Raw genomic sequence first — 27,069 nt, 5'->3', positions numbered from 1 at the left:
AGAGGCCATATCACTTTTCCATTTAGAGATTTACTATGATGCTCCATGGGTATAAAAACTCCAGGGTTGCCAAGCAAAGGATAGTTGGACACATTAGTGCAGGCACTGAAAAAGTAAGTGATTCTGATGCCTGGATAACAGTCCTTCCTCAAGTCAGCTGGTTTCCAGTTCTTTGCTTTCAACAGAAACATCTAATATATCATTAAAAATAATTTTGGACAATAATACAGCATCATGTGATTTTTTTCTCAGGGGTAAGAAAATAGCTCAGAAGAATTTACTAATTTAATTGATATTTATTAAGTGCCATCTATGTGCTGGAGAGGGTATCAATAAACCAATGCATAAGACAGAAACATTAATGATTTTCTGAAAGTGTGATGCTAATTCCTCCTGTGTAATTTTTTTTTGCTACTCCTCTGTTGCTTCTGCATCTCTTTCTTTTCATATATTATTTTTTTTAATTGAAGTATAGTCAGTTACAATGTGTTAGTTTCTGTTCTATAGCATAATGTCCCAGTCATGTCATACACACACATATATTTGTTTTCATATTGTTTTTCGTTAAAGGTTATTATACGATATTGACTATAGTTCCCAGTGCTATACAGAAGAAATTTGTTAAATCTATTTTTATATATAGTGGTCAACATTTGCAAATCTCAAATTCCCAAATTTATCCCTTCCCACACCCTTTCCCCAGTAACCATAAGATTGTTTACTGTGTCTATGAGTCTGTTTCTTTTGTAGATGAATTCATTAGTGTCCTCTTTTTTTTTTTTTTTAAGATTCCACATATGAGTGATCACATGGTATTTTTCTTTCTCTTTCTGGCTTACTTCACTTAGAATGATGATCTCCAGGTCCATCCATGTTGTTGCAAATTGCCCCCTTCATTACGTTGTGATTCTTTCCCAAATCTGGTCTTAAGCTGTGTTTATCTTATTTCTGATCTTGGCTTATGTCATTTTGATTTCTCTCTCTCTCTCTCTTTTTTTTAGTATTATTTGTCTGAATCATATGAAATTGCCAGTTTTTCTGCAAAATGGTGAAATATTAGCCATTTTTTATGGTTCATACTAATAAACCTATTTTTGCTACGTTTCACATGTGGATACAAAACATGGACCTATTTTGGCATCTTGACTGGAGGTCTTTATAAGTCTTTGATCTTTCTTTCTCTCACCAAGCAGTCAGCCAGTCAAACAGTCAAATATCAGAATCAACTCACAGTTCCACGCAGAGAGTTTTTTCCCCAAAAAGTGCCTTTTAGATTTTGGAAGACTATAGAGAAGTTGGGAGGTGGTGTTGGGAAGTTGATAAACACTGAATGATTGAGAAAAATTTTAAGTCTACCTCCTCCAAATGGCATTATTCCTCTTTCTGCCATCACCCAAATGTTTAAACCAAATGAAATTTCATCGAGTCAAGAGCTATAATTGGTTTGTTTTCATTTGGCAGAGAGGGAAGAACTAGAAAATATGCATAGTAAGGGAGGAAATGACAAATCCATATTTTATTTTTATCATTAAAATCTTGACTTACACCCATTATCAGCAAACATATGAACAGTCTAGCTTGTGCAATGAATAAAAAGCCATGGGTAATGGAAATGTCTAGTTTTTGTGTGCACATTTTTGGGACTTGATTTTTATGAAAGACAGAGAAAACTGGAACACGAAGTTTTCCGGAGAAGTAAGAGCCTAAGACTCCAGCATCATGAACAATTCAATAGCTTCCTTTCAGGCACATGGAATTTAAGAAGCATTGGTAACTTTTAGCCTCAAAAGATTCAGGATCCCTGAATTCCTGCCCCACTCTGTCACATGCCTCTCCCCCCAAATATCCTTTCTCCCCTTTTTCTAAGTAATATAACCCCTGCTCTTCAGATGGGCATATTGCCACCCAATTGAAAGACTGTCTTCCCCAGGCCACGCAAATATCACGGAGAGACCATGTGACCAAGATTTGACCACAGAGTTCCATGTGACTTCTGGGCAGTATCTTTAAGGGAGAGGTTAAGTTCTTTGTCCCTACATTCATGTGGCTGCCTGGAGCAAGGCTCTGATGGCTGGAGTTCAAGAAACCATCTCATAGCATGAGTGAGGGCAGAGCAGGCAGCTGGGAGGGGCCAGGGTCCCCGCTGACTTAGTGGAGCCCCCAGAGTAGCTCCGGTCTCTTTGCTTTCAGACTTCTTTCATTTGAAATAGACACAAGCTCCGTCCTGTTCCAGCCACGGTTGCCTTTCTTTTTCTGTTCTATGTAGCCAATTCATAGTGCCTGAAAATTATTCCATTGCTAAAATAAATTATGTCTTATGACATGTTCATTTTGATGATAAGCCTCAGCACTCAGTGTTTTCGTGACAAGGCAAAAGGGTAGAGAGATTTGTCATTTGATTCATTCCACTCTAGTTCCAAACACTTAAAAAAACAGCTGGGCTTCCCTCAAGTTTGCTTGATCATGCAGCGCTTTCCAGTGACTTTAGCCAACATGTTTGAAAACCGTGGTTTTCATGTCATAACTATCTGGGCCTCTGCAGTAAAATAAATCTTTCCTTTTCAAATGTCAAACTCCCTGTGAAAGAGAAGACATGCTTTGAAAAGCTAGACCCCCTTAATTGCTGTGAGATCGGCTTCAGCGTTCCTCACTACAAGTGTGTTCTCCTTTGACTGGATATATTGACACAACACTTGATTCCCTCCTAATTTTCACTGTGTTCCAAGCTAAATCCTCATCATCCGCAAAAGAAGGAAGATACTTGTCAGAAACGTTTTGATTTAAAAATGAGAGAAGTTTCACCCTAGCTAGCTTAATTAAAGCATCATTTATTTGTCCACGCCACTGAAGAGTCCATGGAACACAGTTCTCCGGGCTTCCAGCATGGCCCGTCAGGTGGTGTCATCAGAAATGTTTCATTACATTCTAAGGCCTTGCTCTCCTCTGTGGTGGCAGGATTTCTCAGCATGGTGGACAGAATCATCCCCAGCAATGAAAGATTCCTGTAGTCTTTTTTTTTCTCCTTTCTTCCCCATAATTTTTAATATTAGCATTACTATCCCAGAATGGGCTGCCTCTAATTTGTCTGGCTTAGGACACGTGCTAACCCCAAACTAACCCTATAGCTGAAGAGGGAGACATGATTAGCAAGGCCTGGTCCACATGCCGCCTGTGTAGCCAGAGGTACTGCATGAACAGAGTATGAGAAGCAAATTGAAGAAAAAAAAAAGAGATTTATCCACAGAAAAGAGCATACTTAGCAAGAGAAGACAGCAGACATCTAACCATGGGGCAATTCAAGGACTTTAAAAATTAAGGACAAATCATGTGTTACTTTCAACATCTTTCAGTGCTTTCTAGGTCTCATCCTTTTCATCTTACTGTATTTTACAGCTAATCACGTTTTACCACTAATTCATTCATAGTGCAGCTAATGTTTATTGTTTATACAGGTTTCTCACTGCTCTGACTTCCCTTCTAAACTTCTGGTTTCAACCTAGACGTGCACCATTGAGAAGACTGAGGCTGTGTAGAAATGGGGATTTTAAAATTCCTTTCCTGAAACAGATCGAATGGTTGAGTTTAAAAGTTTGAGGGGATAATGAGGTAGGGAAGTAAAACAGCCCACATTTAAGAAGTGCTTTGAGAGATCATGATATTGGGTGCTATGCTAGCTATGTGGGAAAGGAACTGTTCTAACGATGGGCACGAAAAGGATGGTTGCGTTTGTCTATCACAGGCTTTTATATCTCAGGAATTTCGGCTCCAAGTCATGCAGGGACCTCAGTGTGAGCCAGGCAGAGACAGAAGGCCAGGGCGTAAAAGAACCATCCAAATGCAAAGGGTCCCCTCAGCTTTGAACAAATGGTTCCATGGACCACGTGCTCCTGATGTGGTAAGTGACATAAGGCAGCAGATAAATATGTAAGTCGAGGGGTGAGCATGTCAAATCCTGAGTATGGTATACTGCTCCAGTCAGCAATGGTGGTTACTGAGAGATCAGTATTCCTCCCTCAAGAAGAGGTGGTGGCAAAAGCTAGGTAAAACTTTACACCCCGCAGGGAACCTCAGGTATCAATCAAGAAACAGAGACAATCAGAGCACACTCATGAGGACCGTGGTGATGGCTTTGACCGGGGGCATGCCGTTGCCAGACAAATACCAGATTACAATCTCTAGAGGGTCTGCAGCTGCTAATACCATGCTGACTTGGATCACAATGGCTGAGAACTCGGGGCTGAATTTTCCGGTTAAAGTTATCAGCTGAGAGAGCCTTACAATGAAGAGGAAAAAGATAAATCTGAGGCAATTCTCAACTAGTTTATAACTCACACTTAATTTTATATCTTGAAGCACCTTCTACAACGCTGGGCATTGTACTCAATACAGACTTACTGAATTAAAGGAGGAATGACATAAACACACTCATCATCCCAGTGTGACCATACATAAAGCTAGAGGTGACAAGCATAGCCACAGATAGGAAGAAAGCTGGCTGGGCCATCTGGCTACGTGAACTTGGTCTGCTTGCTGCAGTGTTTTAACCACACAAGCCAACCAGCTTCCAGCCCACACCTCCACAATACACCAAAGCTCTGGTTAGTATCAATCCGCCCTTTTAGTTCCCAGGAGGTGATGTGAGTTCCTAGGTCTACAATGTACTTCGGAGTTTTTGGAGAGTAGTGAGAGCCATTAGAAGTAGAAACATAGGAGTTTTCACTCCCAGAATAATGACATCTCTAGGCCCAGTACTATCTAGGAAGGGAATTTTGTCCTTTTTAAATTTTTATACTGTAGTGACTCAAGGGCATTCTCGTCCATTGTATCTTTCCAGCTCCAAAATAAGAAAAACCCTCTTTCCCCTTACATGCTCATTTCCCTCTCACACAGCATGCAAACTTGGGTTACAGAGAAAATCCTTTATGGCTTCTTGGTCTCCACTCGTTAAGCCTCATCTCACAATGGGCACTTGGTCTGGATCTGTCCTCACTGTTTGAAAGTGACATTGCTATTTCCTACAAACTGAGACCCATGAATCATTTCCAGCCAAAGGTGAAAATTTACATTTCAATGACCAGCAAATTGCAGTGCGCTGAAGAAACTGGCCAGTGTTGCTCAGTGCCCCCACCCAACCCCAACAGGTTTTGTTAATGAATTTGGCAGAGGAGAGTTGCATTCTATGGCTGCCAGACATGAGATTACTGAATAGTTTTTGGAGCCTCTCAGGAATCAGAAAAAGTAGGTGTTGCCAGATTATCTTGGCCATCATCAGACTGACAGATGTCACATCCAGGTTGTCCTCATGCCCAAGTGATTATTGGGAGCCAGGCCAGAGCTCCAAGCTGGTGGACCAAGGGCACACACAGCCAGAGTGGGCAGTGGGCAGGAGGCACAGTCAAATCTGAGCTATACTCAAGTCAGGCAGGCATCTAGTCTGAGAGGTAATCAAAGTTACACAAGGCCAGATTCCCTTTGGGGGTAGAATCAGTCTGTATCCCTCGCAGCAGAGACCGTTCAGGTGGGGAGAAGGGGGAAATACGTGGAACAGCACTGGGTGTGCAGCAGTGCCCTTCCTTAGGGAAATCTTGCTTGAGGGACACCATGAAGTTCTGCTGTCACAGTCTGAGATCTTCTTGACTGGTCACTACCTCGTCATTCTTGGAGCTCTATTTGTGGAAGGGACTCTGTTCCTGTTATGTAGAGCTTAGTTTCTAAGGAATCACCTTCAAATGACCCCTACCTATACACCTAGGAGCTCTAAGTCTTAGTCACCTGAGGGGCCCAGGTCTTATCCAATTTGGGGCTGGGGGTGGGGTCAGGGACTACACCTGCAGGAAGCTGACAGTGCTGAGGAGGGGGCCTTCCTTAGTCACCTGACTGTTCTTCCCCCAGCGACCTGAGCTTCCCCAGGCAGGGCAGGGGCTGCACCCCGCAGCGTGCTGGTGAGAACTGCAGCCGCGAGATGGGCAGATGCTCAGGGTGCCTGGCCCCTTGACGGTGGTCCGGCTGGTCTTGGCATTCGTATATAACGTCCCTGGGGCTCTGCATAGTGCAGGAGCGCTGGGGAGACAGTGGCAGCTCTGGACACACATTCTCTCCTCACCCACATAAATCCTCAGAGGGTTTCCCTCTGTGGGTTTATAAAAGCCCATTATCTAATTCATGACTCAGAGAACTGAGCTCTCTGGCAAGAGGCTTTTTAAGACACATTTTGAATAATTTCTCAGCGATTCATTACATGGGAGAACAGGTCCTTTTTGTTCTAATCCTTAGCCTAGGAATGCAACTCCCTTCTGCCAAATTCATTAACAAAACCTGTGTGTGGGGTGAAGGGGGTTGTGGAGGGGGATATGGAGCAATGCTGGCCAGTTTCTTCAACGCACTGCAACTTGCTGATCATTGAAATGTAAATTTTTACCTTTGGCTGGAAATGATTCATGGGTCTCAGCTTGGAGGAAATAGCAATGTCACTTTCTAATGGTGAGGACAGCTCCAGACCAAGCGCCCATTGTGAGATGAGGCTTAACATGTGGAGACCAAGAGACGGCCACATGTCACCTTTCCATTGGCAGCAGAAGGGAGGGCTGGTAATGAACACGGTGACAGCTTGAGGGAGAAAAAGTTCCCCTTGTTGGCAATATGGTGATCCAGAGCTCAGCAGAGCCCCACCACAGGACCAGACTGTTCAGGGTCCTAATCACACCAATTGTCATCACTGTGAGAAGGGTTTGGGCTCGCCACCCCAGGCTGGCCTGTGCAGAGCCAGGGACCAGGTTGTCTACACAGAGGAACAGAAAGTCATGGCCACAATACCCCAAACCAATGAAGCTCGTGAAATGAGTGAGGCCCAAGGCGCCGTCTCAGGGGTGCTGCTGCTTGATCCAAAGCTGGATCTCCTCATTTCTACTTATACACATTTTATTTATATTATGTGTAACATAAGATATATTTATACTATATTATTTTTAAATATTTAAAATATTTAACACATTTAAATAAGATTAAAATACTTAAAAACATACATACCTTTTAAATTTTGTTATTGTGGTAAAATACACATGACATAAAATTTATCATCTTGATCATTTTTAAGTGTGAAGTTCAGTGGTATTAAGTACATCTATGTTGTTGTGTAACCATCACCACCATCCATCTCCAGAACTCTTTTCATCTTGCAAACTAAAATTCTGTACCCATTAAACAATAACTCCCTATTCCCCTTCTCCACCAAGCCCCTGGCAACTACCATTTTACTCTCTATCTTGATGATTTCAACTAGTTTAGTTACCTCATATAAGTGGCATCTTTTTATAATGATGTCTTTTCTTATAAAGGCACTAATCCTGTCATGAGGGCCCTTCTCTCATGACCTCATCTAAACCTAATTACCTCCCAAAGGCCCCCTCTCTAAATACCATCTTACTGGGGGTTAGGGCTTCAGCATATAAATTTTGAGGGGACATAATTCAGTCCAGAGCAGTATATAAATATCTCTGCAAGACTCTGCTTTCAATTATTTTGGGTTTGTACCCAGAAGTGGAATTGTGAGTCATATGGTAAGTCTATTTTTAACTTTTTCAGGAACTGCCACCATGTTTTCCACGGTGGCTGCACCATGTTCCATCCCCACCAATAGTGCACAAGGGTTCCAATTTCTCCATATCCTCACCAACACTTGTGATTTTCTGGGTTTCTTTCATTTTATTTTTATTTTTTTGGAGACGGGAGGTAATTAGGTTTACCTATTTATTTATTTTTCAGAGGAGGTCCTGGAGATTGAACCCAGGACCTTGTGTATGTGGAGCATGCACTCTACCACTTGAGCTATATGCTCCCCAGATTTTCTGGGTTTTTGATAGTAGTCACACTAATGTGTGTGAGATGGTATCTCACTGTGATTTTAATTTGCATTCTCTTGATAATTAGTGATGTTGAGCATCTTTTCCTGTGCTCACTGGCCATTAAAAAGCATATACATACTCTCATATATATTTTAAAAGTACATGCTAATATAGAAACTTCGGGGAAAAAAATGAAAAAAATTACACTGCAAGGTTAGTGATTCTGCCAGCAAGATTAAGGGTAAATTTTTGGTGTCTTTCTTGTATTTTTCCATATGCTCTAAATTTATTTTAATAAGAAGGGTTTTCTCCTAATTATGGTTGTTACTATCATCATCATCACCTAACATTCACTGAATAATCGTTTCCCTCCGGGCACTGTGCTAAGTGCTTTACATGAATTATTTCAGATAAACTTTATAATCACCAGAGGTAACTGGCACCACAATTTGTAAATATCCTATTTTGCTTTTTAAAAAAGGTTCAAGAATCTCAGGGTTGTCAAGGTGACTTACCACAAAGTTCATTAGAAATCCCTTTTTGGTCACTTCCATCATGCATTCTGTCCCTGAGCTTTAAGTTAAGCTGCGTTGCTCAGTAATAAGACAAGCTTCTTTGTGCTAGTGTCCTCAGCAACACTCTGTGGAGGTGAATAATTAGACATTTGATTTGTTTAAATAATGTAACAAATAATTATGGAGCACCTCCTATGCACCAGACACTTGGGCACTGGTCTCTGAAGGAATGCTAGGAGAAAAGACAGTCCCCACTGAAAGTGTTTGGCAGAATGAGACACATGAACAAGCTGCTGTAGCAGCCTATAAATGCTCTCCAGGGAAGCCATGGCAGTGGTACAAAGAAGGGAGGACACTGCCTCAGGGATTTCTCTACCAGGTGGCACATCAGAATTATCTGGAGTACTTTGTAAAGCTACAGACTCCGGAACACCACCCCAGACTCTGAATCAGCACATCTGTGTGAAACCCTGGGAATCTGTATTTTAAAACAGTTGCCCAGGTGATTCTGATTTGCAGCCAGGCTCGGGAATCAATGGCAAATCTGTCTCCTCGAACTGCATGGTACCTTGTAGTTGCTAGTACTGACTGACAGAGTAATCTCTTTTCAGATAAAAGAGAGAGGGAGGAGTTCTACAGAACAATTACATAGAATCAGGATGGGTGTGGAGGGACGCTTGTGAAGCTTGGGTTTTATTCCTTCCTTTGAGCTCTGTCCTATGGGTATTATATCTCACAGAGGTGTTGAAGAAGGTATATCTCCTTGGTGCAGCCATTATGGAAAACACTATAGTGGTTCCTCAAAAAATTAAAAGTAGAACTACCACATAATCCAGTAATTCCTCTCCTGGGTAAATGTCTGGAGGAAGCAAAATCAGTATCTGAAAGGGATATCTGCACTCCCGTATTCACTGCACCATTATTCATAATAGCCATGATATAGAAACAATCTAAATGTCCATTGATGGATGAATGGATAAAGGAAATGTGTTATATATAATGGAATAGTATTCAGCCTTAAAAAAGAAAATTTGCCGTTTGCAATAACATGGATGAATCTTGAGGGCATTATGCTAAGTGAAATAAGACAGACAGAAAAAGACAAATACTGTGTGGTATCATTTATATGTAGTATTTTTAAAAAGGAAAAAAGCCAATTTCATAGAACCAGGGAATAGAATGGTGTTTGCCAGAAGCTGGGGAGAGAGGGAAATGGGAGATGTAGGTCTAAGGGTCCAAACTCTCCACTATATGAAGAATAAGCTCTGGAGCTCTAAAGTACAAGATGGTGGCTATAGTTAATAACATGGTGTTTTGTACTTAAAAGTTGCTGTAAGTAGATCTTATTCTCACCACACACAAAAAAAAGGGTTAACTATGTGCATTGACTCGTGTTAGTGATCTTGATCTTGGTAAACATTCAACAATGCATATATATATCAAATCATCACATTGTACACTTTAAACAAAGACAATTATATTTGCCAATTATTTCTTAATAAGTCTGGGAAACAAAAATAAAATTCTTCATATGTTTCTTATTGCTCTTGAAATCTAAACTCCTTCAACAAACAAACAAACAAAAAGACTTATTTCCCTAGTAATTTTTTTCTCAGACTAAAACTATTGAATACTACAGAGACTGTTTACAGTAAATGTGTAAATATTTCTACCACCCAGCATCCAATTTAATCCCTATTCATCAAACAATTCAATTCAATAAATATCTTTTTCAGTACCTACTATGGAACAAGTGCTTTGCTAACAAGTGAATAAGTAAGAAATAACCCCTGACCTTAAGGAGAGCAAAAGGGCTTTATAGATAAATAATCTAAGGAGAGAGAGAGAAGAGGAGTAGGTAATAAATGCATATACACTGATCAGACTGAGCACAAGTTCAGTTCATATGAACCTTCAGGCAGAATCAAATCTTCCCACACTACTGTATTGCGGGTTGTGAACCGAGAAAGGAACTGCTAGTTTCCTACCCCAATCCATCCCTGCCCTCTTCCCTATGTTACTAGAGACAAAAAAGTGCCCAATCAGGAAGAAACCTTAAAATTTCCAGCCTCCTTTACAGTTAGGTATGGCTGATGTGATGTTAGCAGAAGTGATTGGTTGAGACTTCCAAGAAAACCTTTTTCTCCCTCTTCTGCCTTTTCTACTGACTGAGATTCAGATGTGATGGCTGGAGCTCCAGCAGCCAAGCAAATCACAGAGACCTCAAGTCTGACATCTTTGTACCACTGAACTAGGGACGGCCTTTACTCACCTCTGGACTTCTCAATACGTGGGAGAAATAACTCTCTGCATGGCAACTGTGTATGTCAGCCTCTTTAGCCAGGTCTCTGCAGCCATGAGCACCTAATAGAAAACGTGAAACATCAATCTCCCAGAGCCTAGATTACAGGTAGAGAAACAAACAATATGCTTCAATGTTTTTGCACGTGTGGCTTGCTACCTGGACTCCTAAACACCATCAAGAACTGAGGAACACTCGACTGAGGGAGCATCTATTTCATGACCATCAGGAGGAGTGGTTAGTTGTCTTGGCAGAGGTCATGCAGCTGTGTGGTCAAGTTTAAGGCCACACCCCAAGGTATAAGCCCTCCTGTTCTCTGTGTTTCTCCTGCTCTATGTCATTGATGAGCCATCCCAGGAGGCTCTTGGCCTCTCCAACTAGTTGAGGATTAGAAAGGCAGTCCTGACATTTAGAAATTCTGTTTAATCATTGGTCAAGTCAAAAAGAGATTGCTTTTTTCTTTAACCAAATCTGTGGGATTTGGGGAAAGAGTCTGCTGTCATAGGAGACTGGATAGAAGAAAATCTACTCCTGCCCCGAAGCTTGCGATTCCATTTCCATTGCTTTGATAAACTACAAGTGGTTTTAAATTGAGTCATAAATTTCTCCAGGCCGTTTAGAGACCAACCCTCCTGCCTTTGATTCCCTCACCTCCTGTAGCTATGAAATCTGCTGGAGACCTACTCATATGCTTTGTGCACATTTAGACTGGGAGTTTGAAATTTACAGTCTGAGCTTTGCAAAGTGACCTCGACTTTTTAATAGCCTGAGATGGAACCAGAGAGGTTGCAAGTGGAGATGCTCCAGGGCTGCAGGTCTCTGGGACAGACCCAGTTGCATCTGGAGAAGACCCTCACACCAGATGCTAGAAGTGAACAATTTACTGGTGGCTCCAATAACCTCCTCAAGGTAACTATGTTGACTATCGGCTTTGGAGTCATGGCCTAAAATGAATTTTTCCTTTTTTAAAACATGATTTGTAACAATACTTTGCCTTGATTTGTAATGTATATACTGAGCTTCAGGAACTGAATAATTTGTTTAAGTATGAAGCTGCTATGTTCAGTAAGAAATGGTTAGTAAAATCCATCTCACCACTAAGTCCTTGTACATCCCCTTGGTGGGTTGTGCGCAGAAGCCCCTGGGCGGGTTTGCAGGTGCCCCCGTCTATCTCTGCTTTTCTAGACTCAATCTATCAGGTGAGGGACAGCAAAGTGAGCATGGGGCGCTCGCTCCTACCTAAGCAGGTGGATGCTTGTGACCTGGAAATAGGAGCGGCAATCCCCTCTCACCCACTCCTGCAGCCTGCACTCTTCCAGGTGGCTCAGGGCAAGCTGGGAAGGGCTTCCCATTTCCAAGTTGTGGCCAGTTTCAGTCTGTTCTCTGAGTACACCTGACTTCAAGCGAAAGAAGACTCCATCTCTGAGGTTTTGCCTGAAGTCAAACCTGTGCCCAGCTCGGCCTACAGGCCAGACACTCACCACCCATGCTCTCCAGGCTCAGTCTACTCTAACCACACGGCCTCGCACCCCCACATTCTCCTTTTCTCCCCTCCATCAGGATTCCCATCCCCTCCCTCAGTACAACTAATCTCAGGAAATGTTAGCGAGATAATGGTCTTACTAAACTGACTCTCATTAAGGGGTGCATAATCTACAGGCTCCTTACCACCCCTACCATCTCCTTAAATCTTCAGTTTTAGGAGTCTGAGTTTAGACCAACTCATCTTCCAACTAGCTATGTAGTGCTGCAGAAGTCACTGTGGAGCTTTCATCAGCTTACCTGCATTCTCATTCAAATATTTATTAAGCACCAGTACAACATAGTTTGTAAGGGTGTAGACAACCTGGGTTCCAATCCCATCTCTGAAACTAACAAACTATATAAACTTGGGCAAGTTGTTCAACTTCTCTATGCCAGTTTTAACATCCTTAAAATGGAGAGAAGAGTGGTACATATTGCAAATGGTTATTTATTTAACAAATACTTTTATAGTGCTCAGGTCCCATTCGAAGCATTTTTACAAATATTGTGTACATTCCTATATACATCCATATTATACATGTATAATATGAATATAATAATGTGTATGTAATATGTATGTATACACATATATGTAAATATGCATTCTAGATATAATAGCTAGTTTTCATATACTGAGTAGCTATGAGGCAGGTACTATTACTAGCCCCATATTATAGATGAAGAAACTAAGGCATAAAATTTTAAAAACAACTTCCATAAATGTATACAGCTAGAGGGTGTTGTAACTATTAATCGAGTTAATATGTAAAGCACTTGGAACATAGTCTGGCACACAGTAAGCACAACATAAGTGTTAATTATGATAATGATTACGACCCTAATATTCCTGGCACTATGCTGGCACTAGAGAGACAATGATTAATAAGACACAGCCCTTGTCACTTAAGAACTCACTGTGTGGTGGGAGAAATAGCCATGCAAACTGATAATTATGCTACAGTTAAGTGTTTGAGGTCTGAATAAGGGACCATAAGAGTACACAGAGGAAGCCCTGGGCTCAGCCTGGAGCTGTTACAGTGCAGCAGTGTCCAGAAAAACATATAGTACAAGCCAGATGTGCAATTTCAGAGTTTTTGGAAGCCACATTTAAAAAGTAAAAAAACTGTAACTTAATTACAAATAAATCAATAAACAGTAAAAAAGAGAAATTAATTTTATAATATACCAAAATATTCTCATTTCCATGTGTAACTGAAATTTTAAAAATCATTGCTTTAAAAATATTTTACATTCTTTTTTTGTACTAAGCTTTTGAACTCTGGTGCATATTTTATACTTAGAACACGTATCAATTCAAACTACTCACATTTCAAGTGCCACATGTGTCTAGTATCTCCTATACTGGTCAACAGATACAGAAGGCTTCCTGGAGGAAGTGACATTTGAGCTAAATGAAAAGGTTGAGAGCCCTGTTTTTAATTACTCCTCAGAAGGATGAGATTGTGATGCATTGCTTACTTCGATCCCAGGACAGTTTCTCCAGGACAGTTCCCCATGTGGTTGGCAGAATGATGGCCCCAAAAGATGTCTACTGCCTAGACCCCAGAATGTGTGACCATGTTACTTTACCTGGCAAAGGGGAATTAAGTTTGCAGATGGAATTCAGATTGCTTATCAGCTGATCTTGAAATGGGGAGAGCATGCTCGCTTATCCAAGTGGGCCTGATTCAACTACAGAGGTCCTTATAAGTGAAAGAAGGAGGCAGGGAGGCAGAGTCAGCATCAGAGAGATGCCGGATGAGAAAGACTCCAGCAGCCACTGCTGGCTTTGAAGATGGAAGAAGAGGTCCTGAGCCCAGGAATGTGGGCAGCCTCTAGAAAATAGAAAAGACAAGGACAGACTGTCCCCTAGAGCCTCCAGAAGGAGCACAGCTCTGGTGACACTCTAATTTTTGTCCAGTGAGACCCATTTCAGACTTCTGGGTTTCAGGACAGTAAGATAATACATCTGTGTTGTTTGAAGTCGCCAAGTCTGTGGTGATTTATTGCGGCAGCTGTAGGAAGCAGACTCACTTCCTTCTTCTGCCCAGGGAGACCCAACTGGACCCCACTCCTTATGTTAGGTAGTTAGATAAGTGGGGGCACCAGGAAGATAAGCAGAGGAGAGGAAAGATGGCATTATGCCCTCCTCCAGCATAAAAGGACTTTGCTTCTAAATGAGCCAGCAAGAAATCAGTTAGAACCCAACAGACATAACTGAGCGGTAGCAGAAAGGACTTAACTGGACGTGGACCCAATGTTCATTACATTATAATTAACATTGCAGTTTAGCACCCCACCCTGTGGGTTTTTCCGTATACACCAGGGGAAAGGACATGCACAGAAGGGGCCAAACATGACTAAGCACTCCAGGGATAAGAGCCATCAATCACAAGACAGCCTCTATGCGAAGGTATAAGAAAAAGGGGAGACAAAACCCGCCCCCTTGGGTCAGCCTGCTCCTGTTCTTGGAGGTGTGCTTTTCCTTTTCTAAATAAATCTTTTAAAATCTTTTGCTACACAACACAACTGTCTCCCGACGGTAAACTTATCTTTCAGATATGACAAGAACTGGAGTCTTTACCTTTTAGGGTAACACTTGGATGAGTTCTGCTGATATGGATTAGGGCGCTGGGAACCAGAGCTGCCAGGTTTCCCCACTGCCGCCACCGGCACCTCCATCACCAACTACACTCACGCCCTGCGCAAGGACGTCCACAATCGGCAATCACGTGGCACTCCTGCTTCCTAAACAGTCTCTGGTAAAATGAAATACTGTAGGTGGAAATCCTTCATCCTCACAAAAATTAGCCTTGTCTGGCACTGCTGTTCGTAATGTTAATAAAAACTAAAGGGTATTAACAATAGCGGAAACTGGGGGAGTCAGGGAGTGTACAGGAACTCTCTGAACTTTCTCCTCATTTTTCTGTAAACTAAAAAACTGCTCTAAAAATAAAATCTGTTAATTAAAAAAAGTAACTTACAAACAGGAAAAAAAAGTAGAGGGAAAATGCTCACAACCCCACACCTGCAAATACGTAAAAGGCCTTGTAAGCAAGATGTGAAGGAGAGAGAGGATTTTAGAAGAGTAATGAGGATGCTTTTCAAAGCACAAAAGGAAGAATGTACTATGTAATTAAACAAGGAACCAGGAGAAGACGGCTCAGTTCCATGAGTCCACAGAAACACAGGCATGCCTGCACTTTTGTTTTTCAGGATGCAGGACCTTTAGTGTCCCAGACCCTTAACCCTGGGTATACCTTCAAAGGAAAATGGACCGAGTAATTCAAATAATGATTTCTGTCCACCACACCCAAACTTGCCCCACTGGGAACCATCTGAGTGTGTTCTTAACCTTCCCTCATGTTGAGGGAAGGCATCACCAGCTCTTAGAGTGAAGATCATCTCACTTCTCCAGAGGTGTCTGTCAGGTCCCGCCCCTGACTGCCAGTGCCTGAAGCTCACAAGAGTGGGCTTTGGCCTGTGACAGGAGAGAGCAGGCTGCTTTCCATCCCTGCTGGGCATGCCTTCCTTCCATGATTCCTGGGAAAAGTGAGAGAGACACTGGACTCTGTTCTCATGTGAATAGTTACTCTCCTTGCTGGCTCTGGCGGGGGAGGCTTGGAGACAACACTGAGCGGTGGGGAGAGGGACACACACCTCCATAAATATTCCTAATTTGTTTCTGAGAATTTAGGATGGAAGACAAGTCTCACAGCAGCAGGCTTCACCTCCTGCGTCTAACCAGCCAGGAAAAGACAACTTTTTTACCCTGTTTTCCAATTTTTAAAAAAATGGTGCATTCTAAGAGTGTTTAAGATGTAAGAGAGCGGTGAACGCAAGGCCCCTTGGGAAAAGAGCAGGAGGAAAGGGTGCCTGGAGAACAGCAGCATTCTCTCTGCACTGAAAGCCTGCCATGCAAATGGCCAGGGAGATTTATTACTCACCGCAGGTTAGAGAGCAGATGCTTGCTACTCCAGAGATGTGGCACGCTGGGATTTATGGACTTAATATAGTTCATGCTTTTGTGGCCTCATTGGTTAGAAAAGTACAAGATTCCCTGTTAATAAAACTCAGAACAAAGCAGGGAAGATAAACCACATCCCATAGGGCTTTAGATTCTCCCCACACAGATCCCACCAAACCCTCTGCCTGGACAAAGACAGCTCCAGGCAATTCTTACCCCAGACCCCTCCTCCCCTAGTGACGCAGCAAGTGTCTCCCAGAAGGAAAACTCAGAGTGACACTGGGTAAAGATGAGCAACTTCATGCCTGACCAGACAGGACTCTAAGGGCTCCTTGGAAATGTGAAAGGGAAAGATGTAGGTCTGTTGTGAATATCGACTCTGATATGTTACCTTGCTGCCAATTGAAACAGTAGCAAAGAGGAACAAACATTCATTTCAGCTTATGGACACTGCCTCACAGAGATGTGGAAAAGAACTTGGTAAATAATTGGTTATTTGAAATCAGTGTTTTCCTTTTCTTGATCGCATCCTAAAGTGCTTATTACCTAGCAAGAAAATGATGCAGTTCAGCTGGGTGCTTAAGGTGCCCAGAAATGGATTTCATTTAATATCATCATTGAAGTACATCCTTTAAGCACCTAGTTATTAGAGAAGGAAGGGTAGTATGTCTGTGAGTTGGAGACTGGGAGCATTCCTAAGAAAATGTAAATTTTTTTTACTCAGTGGTATTTCGGGGCAGAAGCAGGCAGACTTGGGTGATGGTAGACAGTTCCCAGGTGGGATCCCAGCCTTCATAAGGCTCCCTAAATGCGATGCATACGATGCACACTCAAGGGCAAAACAAAGAAAATAGCCCAGAGGAGGAGGCTGCAACTCGCTATTTTTAAACTGCCAATTAGAATGTCTAAAATTACGTGGCTGAAACTACCACATCCGCTCCAAGATAATCATACTCTTCTGAGCTGAAGTTTTAAATCTTCTGTTTTCCAAGCCCCTGATCAGAATATTTAAAAAGATCATTGGCTGCATTAGACACAAAGCCAAGTTGTGGTTCAGTATGTTTTCTCCTGGGAATGACTTTTCTTAGGGTTCTCAAAAAACTGTCTTTTGAATGTTTTCATTTCTCTGTTTGGGGGGGGGGAAGAAATAGAGATTAAAAAACAAAAGAGACAGAAAGAAAAAAAATCAGAAAAAAAAATTTTGTATGAAGTTCTTTTTGTTTTTTTCATTTGTTTTTTTTTTCGTTTGTTTTAGTGACATGATTCTGTGATTCTACTTGACCAATCAAATCAACGTGATTAATGTGGGCCTGCTTACCACTTACCCTTGGCCTCCCATTAGCCCTCCTTCCCCTCCGGGTCTCTTTATCCAAGCAGTCAGAATATAATGTTTTGCTTAGAGCAAATGCTTCCAGTTTCCTCCACTGACATCGGACCCCAGGGAGTTCAATTCAAATGAAGCAGAGAGACTGTGTATTAAAATCCTCATCAAGCCCACATAAAAGACCTGATACAGAATCCAGGCTTCATGAAGGCTGCACAAAGCAAAAAAAGCGTGTTGAATCCCCAGTAATTCCTGCACCAGCAACACTGCACACTACCCACCTTAGCTGTCTATGCAACACATGGCTAGTATGTCGTCACTCAAAGCTACCTGGGATAAGAGGACAACTCTGAAAGATGATAAGGACTGAAACAACAACAACAACAAAAACGCAAAAAAAGCAAAATAATTATATATAAATATGTAGGTAGTGTTTAAATTAATTTTATTTAACGTATGATTAGGTTTTAGCCCATGCCTCCAAACGTTTTGAGAAAAAGTGTCTTCTAGGTGGTCATTTGGAAGTTGTATCCTATTTCCCATGATTGTACATTCATTTCTTTAGATTCTGTCAGCCAGGAGGAGAATGTTGATTTGTTTTTCTCAGAAGAGAATATGAAAGGTTCTTGAGGACAAAGAGAGCAAGTGTTTTCCAATAATGTTATATGCCTTAGCAACACCTGAGGAGAGGCAGGAAGGGCGTGTCTGCGGCTATGTGCACACTGATTCTGAGCAATGGGGATGGTGGAAGGGCTGGCTGGCCCTGCCGCCTCCTGCTCCTGTGTGGCTTAGCTCTGGGAGGCTCCTTCTCAAGGGAAGCTGGAAATGAGACAAAGGAAGGACTGTTGCCACCTTCAGCATCTCTGTCTGGATCAGTCTTCAATGTATTTTTCAAGCATTAAAATATTCCCAGCACAATGCTCTATCCCCTATAACCTCACATTTAACAAAAGGCTGCTTAGACCATAACAAAAAGGCAAACGAGAGTAAACACAAAGTTACTTTTTAAATGTGTGCTTTTGGCTTCTAAGCATTTAAAGACGTACCTATGTACATGGTGGAACCGCCACCATGGCACACATCTTGTGGCTGAAGCTACTTTACAATGAGGTCCCGTCGGTCTTTCAGGAACTACAATCACTTGGATGAATGCAAGATGAGGCGGAGAGCACTGCGCCAGGTTCCAGGGCAGTATCACAAAAGATCTTTAAAGACACAAATAGCAGTAGTTCCATTTTATTGTGGGGAAATTGAGAAATTGAGTTATGCAATAATTAAATAATTGTTTCAAAATTAAACTGAAAAAAGAAACCAGGAATGGAGTTCAAGTGGAATCCTGGTCTCCTAGCTCTTACCATGTAGCCCTTTTCTCTTTTAAATACTACAGTATATCTTCTTCCTACCACAATACATAATATAAGCTCTTTTCTCTCCTGAAAAGAGTTCATTCTGGGGATCAGACAGGGTGCCTATTTCTTTTTTAATACTGACCCTCAGTCCTGTGAGCTCTGATTAAATGATTTCACATGCTGAGTTCAGTAATTGGAGTTGCCTAGTTCCTGACCATTTGTTTGCCAGCTATAATGAGTGTCACTGTTTTAAGGGAATGACTGATACACATTGAAGGAGCAAGAAAGGGGCTATGAGGACCAGCAAACAAGGCACCCCATTCAGAAGAAGTGAGGTGCTAAAGGTTGCCACTGCCCAGCCTCCCAGGCACGGCCCCACACACCCACTCACCCCACACCTACTCTCTCATAAGCTGCAAATCCACATACAGAGCTCGGCACTTTAACCTTGCAAACTGCATCAAAAATTCAAATGCTCATAATACCAAGGCCTGGTTTCCAGCCCTTGTTTTGTTTTTGCCATTTACCTGTGTCCACAGGCCAGCTGCTTTACCTTTCCAAGACTGCAGTTTCCTCATCTATCAAAAAAAAAAACAAGAGAGAGAGAGAGACCCATCAGGACCTGGGACATTCTGTGGTTCCTCTTAGGCAAGTTGGTTACAGATACTGTAATGAAAGCCCATCACAGTCAAGTCAGCCGGAGGCCCCAGGGGAGAACCCATGAGCTGCAGAGCGTTATTTTATGTATCTGGAAGGAAGTCTACTACGAAATAGACTCTATGTCTGCACTTACAAACTTAAAATTTAATAGTGGCAATAACACATGAAACTAGGAAAAGGAAACCAATAAAAGAGTGTACACACAACACCTACAGTTTTATAACATATGAAAATGAGTCTTGATGTTTGAGAATTCAATAAAATATCCACTTCTGCTATGTGTTCCACGATGTAGTGGGTGCTTGAAAAAGGACAAGACACAACCCTCAAGGTACTCCAAGTTTGCCAGGACTCGTGGAGTGCTGGGAACCCAGAGGAGGCATGGGAACTCTGCCTGCAAGTGTGTGGTTCAAGATGACACGGAGGTGAAATGCAGGCTGAGCCTTGAAAGCAAGCAGGAGTTAGCCAGAGAGAAAGGAGATTAAGAATCCAAAGTCGAGGAAATGCAATGGGCCAAAGAGCACAGCCTGGAGAGAGCAGCTGCCAATGGTCTGGAGGGACTGGGACACAAATTACTGGAGGTGGGATGGGCAGGGGAGGAGGCTGACGAGGAGAGCAGAGAGGAGTCCTGAGGAGCCGGCAGCCAGGTCCCAGAGGCTGGGATCTACACCAGAGTACAGCTCTGGGGCACCTGGAAGGAATGTTGAGCAAAGGGAGGTCACAGTCCATCCCGTGTACATTCTAGGAAGATTATTCTAAGAGCAGAAATGGAAGACAAGGTGAGTGTGTCCATGGTGGAGGGACACGAAATAGGGGATGTAGGTAGGAGAAAGTGGTTGTGACCATAATTAATATTAAGAGAAAGAGCTTTTGTCCATATGTTATAAGGAGACAGCCTAAGGTAGGGGTGGATAAACTGTAGCCCATGGGCCAAATCTGGGCCCTTACCTGGTTTTGTGTGGCCCAAACTAAGAATAATCTTTACCTTTTTTAAATGATTGAAACAATCAAAAGAAAAATAACATTTCATGATACATGAAAATTACATGAAATTTAAATTTCTGTGTCCATAAATAAAGTTTCATTGGTGCACAGTCATGCCTGTTTGTTTACTATTGTCTGTGACTGCTTTAGCATCACAGTGGCAGAGCTGGATAGTTGCAACAGACCACATGGCTCCCAAAGCCAAAACTATTTACTCTCTGGCCTTTTACCAAAATGTCTGCAGACACCTGGCCTAAGGCTTGAAGATGAGGGGAAAGTATAGGCTCCTTGAGGGCAGGCATGGTGTTTCCTCCTCTCTGGGCATCAAGCTAACACTTGGCTCATAATAAATGCTCAAAGACTGTTCAGTGCAGGAATGAGTGAGGACCAGGTGGAAGTCGTCATAAATTGTAATGATAAAGCTGTCCCAGAGTTTGACCAAGTAGGAGTTTATCTTGGCAGGATGAACTTCAGATCTGGGAAGGACCCAGTGTTCCACCTCCCCCAGTATATTCTACCACCTTTAGTACGGCAGGAGAGACAGGGAAAGGATACCAAAGAGCAAGATGTGAATGACACAAAAAAGATTCAATTTTTTCCATTCTCTTATTTAAAAATAATAATGAGGCTCCGATTGTGAATCAGAACAGGGCAAGTCCCAGGCACACCTCTGGAGTACACCACTGGTCTTCTAACTAGTGTTCCTGTCTCTTTTCCCTCCCCTCCAACTTATTTTCTATGCTGATACCAGGTAATTTTTTGAAACACAAAAGAAGAGAGCATTCCATGCCCCAAGTTTCAGGCTTTCCTAGAAAAACGTCCAAACTCTTGGTCGTGCATAAAGGCCCCGTGTGGTCTGGTTCTTCTTTAGCCATCGCTCACCAAGTCCTCCTTTCAGTGCCACACCCCAGGGACACTTAACAACCTTTAGTTTCCCAAATGGACCATGCTATTTCCTGCCTCCAAGATGCTGTTCTTTGTGGTCCCTCTGCCTGACATGTGAACTCTCCCTCCCTGCAGCATCTACTCATTTAATACAATTCAGTTCCACGGTCACTATAGGTATGTAGCTGACAGATGTGAGGAGAGCACATGGCAGTGGTACCCAGAGAGGTAGCAGACAATAGCGGCAGAGAGGTGGGAAGACTGGATATGGAAAAAAGTGAGTCCCAGGATCCTGCTTATTAGAGGTGAACACAATGGTGAGACAGCAGTGGCAGGCTCCAAGCTGAGGCTGGGACTCGGAATTTGAGTTGCCTTTAGGCTGTCAGAAGCTATTGATTTTATAAAAGCTGGAGTTCTCAAACTTTGTTGTGCATCAGAATCACCTAGGAGATTTTTAAAACACAGATATCCAACCAGAGTGGCTGAAATTAAGAAGACTGACAATATGAAGTGTTGGTGAGGACATGGAGTAACTGAAACCCTCAAACAGTGGTGGCACGAATCTTAAAACAGCGGAGCTATTACCCAACCAGGTTTGTTTTGTTCCAAGCACAGCAAGCCCAAATGCTAAGACCCCGAGGTGTAGCAGCAAAGTGAAGCTTTATTCTCAAGGCAGCCAAGTGAGGAGATGGGAGACAAGGCTCAGGTCCACCTCTCTGAAGACAAAGGGCCGGGGATACTTATGAGACAAAGCAGCAGGGTGGTCTGAGGCGTGGGGGGCAAGGGGAGCACGGGGAAAGGTGATTGAGAAAAGGTGCGGTAACTGGCAATCTGTGCAGGTATAACTAAGCTACAGGCCTCTGCACGTTCAAATGTCGAGGCACTTAGCACCAACTAAGGGTGGAGTTTTCGGCCCTCTGGCATCAAAAGTCACCGCGGGGACACTCGCGCCTGCCCAGTTGGAGTGTTGGTGGTCCCATCCAGTCTTAACCAGCTCGGCTCCAACTAGTCACAGCTGACTCCAATCTTTTCCCTGTTCCTAAAAACAACTGTGGCAAACATCTTATTGTTTAGGCTACATGCTGCTTGGAGGACATGCCAAGTCTTAAAATGACCTTGATTAGTGAAGGCAGGTAAGATGGATTTAACTAATGATCACCCATGGTTTCACAGACATTTCAGAGAACAATCTGGCAGTTTCTCATAAAATTAAACATGAACTTGTTATATGACCAGCAATTCCACTCAAAGACTTTTGCATGATGGTTCACAGCCGTTTTATTCTCAGTATTAAAACTCTGTACATAACAACCCAAACATCTATCAAAAACTGGATGGATAAACAAACTGAGGGATAGCCACACAATGGAATACTACACAGCAATTAAAAGGAATGATCCAATGATATATGCAACAAAATGGATGAATCACAAAATATTATGCTCAGAGAAATAAGCCAGACACAAAATAATATACACCCCATGATTCTATTTTTATGAAATTCTGGAACAGGCCTTAATTATAGTGACAGATGGCAGATCAATGGATGCCTGGGGCCAGGAGTTTGGGTGAGGGGGGAGGGTAGGGCCATTGAGTGCAAAAGGCACGAGGAAACATTTTTGGGTGATGGAAATATTCTAGATCTTGATTGTGATGGTGGTGACAGGGGTGTATGCTTTTATCAGAACTGATTGAACTTTGTACTTTAAATGAGTCCATTTTGTTTGTAAACTATACCTCAATAAAGTTGACAACAAAAAAGATCCAGGCCCTGTGACAAAACTGCCTAATCAAAATCTCTGTAGGCTGTGCCCAGGCCCAACAGACAGCTCGATTTGCACTGGTTTTGCAAATCCTCTCAACACCATTCTACTGATCTGACTGAAAATACCACAGTCATGGCTCCCTTCAGCTCTCTCTTTATCAACCTTGGCCTTTGGAGAGAGTGTGATGTCACAGTCTCTCAGAAGAGATTTCATTAAATGAGAAGGAACCTCATAAGGTCATGCAGAGCAGTTCCCTGACTCTGGCCAGTCCTAGGTACAAATCCACTCCCTGGGTTCTGCCTAGTCCCAGTGCATACAGGAGAGGACTCCAGAGTCTCCTTGAAATAGGGTCTTGAGTGGGCTTCCCACTCACAGTCCTCCACGGGGGACACCTCCAAACAGAAGCCCACAGCTAAATCTCTCCAAAGTGAACAAACGAGCTCCCCACCCCCGAAGCTCCCAGGTGAGCCAAGCAATACTGCAGTCAGGTTATTCCAAAAGCAGTTCGGTTTGTGACGTTAGGTAATTTACTTTTCTGCTCACCTCTCTATGGAAATTAAGATAGTTGTGCACTGCACATACTTAACATGCAACCGTGCCTGATTAAAAAAAAAGTCTCAACTTTGGGTTGTAGAAAATGACAATTTTCAACTAAAATAAATATGCCACTTTAGGAAAGGATGAGTAATTGTGTCTGTGATGTTTCTCAGGATAGGTTCAGGAGTCTAGAGTGTACTGCAGTATGTGACACTCCCTGTGATAAAATGCTTCTCTGTGGCAGTAACGAGCACTCCAGGGCTTCTTCAGCCTGTTTAATCGTGTGAGACAGCTGATTAGATGTTTAGCATACTGTAATTTGGAAAGCAATGCATTATGGGTTAAACTACCACCCAAACACTACTAATAAATTACAGTCAAAGGTAGAAATGGATATGATATTGTCTTCCGCAGTAGAAATTTTACCTTCCTGGGGCTGACTGCCTTGAACAGGGCTGCTGCTCCTCAGGCACCAGCATTAATAGAACAGATTGCTAGTAAAATAGAGCTAGTGTCACAAAGGATTGCTGCATAAAGAACAGCTTGAATCACATCATCTCCCAGCAATGTCAAAGAAAATTCCATATCCAAGTCAGAGGGATTTTAACAGGATTATCAGGAAAATGATTTTTGTCACTGATGCTTTTATTTTTGTTTATGTTTTTAATTTTTTTTTTCAGTTTTAAAGCAGCCTGATTTGATAGAAAAAAATTCTTGATCTGGGTCTTTCATTAAGTAAACGTGGAGTCAAGCAGGTCAACATCCCTAAATAATGTAAGGCAAAATTACACAACTCTCAGAAAAATAAATGATGGAGCAAAATATCCATATACCAGTGCATCTTGGATATCTCTAGCATTAGAACAAATAGGGAAAGGCTTTGGTGCCTCAACAAAGCAGGTGAGAATATTTGTCATATCCTAGACTGGGAATGAAAGAGATTTTTTCTGGACTGACAGGGGTGGTGGCATTTGTAGTGGACATTATAGTAACTATTAACTTACAAGCACTCTGTTGTGATGGTGTATGTCTCAAAGAGTTGTGAAGATGATTGAAAGGATGTACATGAAGCACTTGGTGCAGTTCCCAGGACATTGTGAGTGCTTAACAAAGGGTAATTACCATCACCGTCATCCATGTCATCCTTAACTAGATTTTAGAAATAGAGGAATTGAGGATCACAGTGACTCAGTAGCTTGCCAGTGCTGTAAAGTAGGAAGGGTCCTAACAGGACTGCAACTTGTGTCTGAGTGACTTGAAGTCCACGGTTTTAACCAGTCTCTAACACTTTCTTGGTCTGTAGCTCCATGAGCCTGCTGAGAAGATTATTTCCCCCAATACCAAATTAGTCTCCTTGATCCAGGAAAATAACTGAGATTTTGGAAACAACTCAGACGTCTATATTTATCTACTGCTGGGTCTCTAGTTAGAGCACTTGAGCTGAGTGAAGGGGGTTCACAGGCTGATGGGCATGTGTGGGAAGGGGTAAAACTGTGTCAGGCTAAGGGAATGGCTTTGCGTACATCCCTATTGGAAGTACCCTGGCTCCTGCACCTTCCCCACGCCTCCTGTCCTAAATCAGAGGTAATTTTCACAAGTATGCAGAGCACACAGATACCTGGGTTGCTGGGATTTATCCTACAGATTTGGTGAATTTAGGGTCAAGCTGTTTTAATGACTTTACAGTTTCTCCCAAGAAAATACATAAGGTGTCTAAAGTCAAGTATATTTAATAAGTTATCTTTTTCATAAGGACAGGCATTTCAGACCTAAGTGATGAAAACCACTTAGCTAACCTATAGTTGAGGACACAAATCCATCTGTACTCAGAAAGTATCGCAGAAACCAGAAACTGAAAATGTTCACGGGCAGCACAGAGAAGGGTTCGGTTGCTAGGATGCCCACTGATGCATAAATAGATAAGGACTCACAAAATCTTATTAATAAAGTTGATATGTCTTTGGTTGACTGGCCAACTATGGCTGCCTTCAAAGTCATTAAACTTCAGACCAGACCCAAGATTTATTAAGAGATCTTGCTGCCTGATAGTCTGTAGGGATATTTTTATAGCAGTTGCTACTATCATGTTCTGCCACTGGGTAAATTTCCAGCAACCAAGGTTTTGAGAGAAACTGAAATCAAGTTTAATAAAATTCAACCACAACAAGAACGTGATAGGAAACAAAATAGAAAATGCCAGAGACCAATGATTTCCTCATTGGTAATTTTCCATAATTGACATTAAATAATTATTTTAGGAATTCAGAGAAGAGATTTTTTGCTTTACATGAAAACACTGTTGATTCGTTATCACCATCATCATCACCATCACATTATTGAGCACTCATCACACGCAAGGCATTGTGCTAAGTACTGCATCTCATTTAGTCCTCCCAATATCTCTACAAAAGAGATGTATCCATCCTCAATCCTAATTGAGACACACAGAGGGATATCTAATATCTCAGAATATCTCAAGAGATGTAGAACATTTTCTCCAAAAATGTCTGAGCAAATTAACCTCAATGTATTTATTTTTTTTTAAGAAACAGATGTATGCCATCCATCACTTTTAGTTAGAAGAGGCATTTGACAAAATCAAAATAAATAAAATGGGATGCCTAAATCCCCAAATAGTGGGGATTATGCCTTTAAAGCATCTAGGAAGTTACCGAAATCTTATACCTGGCCTACAAATATACAAACTGATTAAACCAGTTCTTCGGGGAAACTTATTTGAAGCAATGCTTCAGGATTAAGCTGCAGAGAGTCAGCTCCTTGAGAATACAGAAACGTGCTGTGTTACCTTCCATAGTCAGAGCCCTGTGAAATACTGTAAAACAAGGAGCGGCATCTTATCTCTGAACGAGGTGAATGCACACAATGAGGGAAGGACTGAATCACACTGCAAGACAAAGAGGGAATCGTCCTTCTGCGTTTTCTGAGCCCTCCTCCCTTCCTCCAGAGGGTACACCCATCTACCCTCTGGAGACAGGTCTAAGTGCCAACAGGTGCTGCTTTCAAGGGATTGCAAATGACATTTTAAAGACTTCTTTTCTAACTTCATTTGCAGATCTTACCACTGAAAACATTCATCTTTATAAACATCTCTTTTCACATTTTTGTCCTCTTCCCTCTAGGAGAGTCAAGGCAGAATTCCTATAGTGCTCCCCTTCTTAACGGAGTATTCAAGGGCTAAAGGTGATCTAAATACGTCCCACTAAAACTAGTGTCTTAGTTTGGATTCAAAAGATGTTCTGAGATAAAGACTTGAATACTAGCAGTTTATTTAGGTGGTGGTCCTTGGGAGTGGACTTGAAGTAGTGGGAACATGAGAGAAGGGAGGGAGAAAGCTAATAACCGGTGCAACAATGAGGAGATTACTACCGTGGGCACCTGAGGGACTCGGGGACTC

At 42.2% G+C, this 27,069-nt stretch overlaps 1 protein-coding gene across 10 annotated transcripts in view; it reads right to left on the bottom strand.

The window, feature by feature from the left end:
* Positions 1 to 27,069, bottom strand: part of PELI2 (pellino E3 ubiquitin protein ligase family member 2) — a 482,489-nt gene that overhangs the window by 246,891 nt on the left and 208,529 nt on the right. For 9 of the 10 annotated variants that reach the window (XM_072963099.1, XM_072963110.1, XM_072963102.1 and 6 more), the window contains 4 exons: positions 19,350 to 19,400; positions 18,520 to 18,678; positions 10,629 to 10,720; positions 8,357 to 8,481 (listed from right to left, as the gene is read on the bottom strand). The gene's annotated coding sequence lies outside the window, so the exon portion shown is untranslated. The remainder of the gene's footprint in view (positions 1 to 8,356; positions 8,482 to 10,628; positions 10,721 to 18,519; positions 18,679 to 19,349; positions 19,401 to 27,069) is intronic. The other variant, XM_072963107.1, reaches the window with a different exon arrangement.

Source organism: Vicugna pacos, chromosome 6, assembly GCF_048564905.1.
Source record: "Vicugna pacos chromosome 6, VicPac4, whole genome shotgun sequence".
In the NCBI taxonomy this organism is placed as follows: domain Eukaryota; kingdom Metazoa; phylum Chordata; class Mammalia; order Artiodactyla; family Camelidae; genus Vicugna; species Vicugna pacos.
This window is presented reverse-complemented; position numbering and strand designations above follow the sequence as displayed.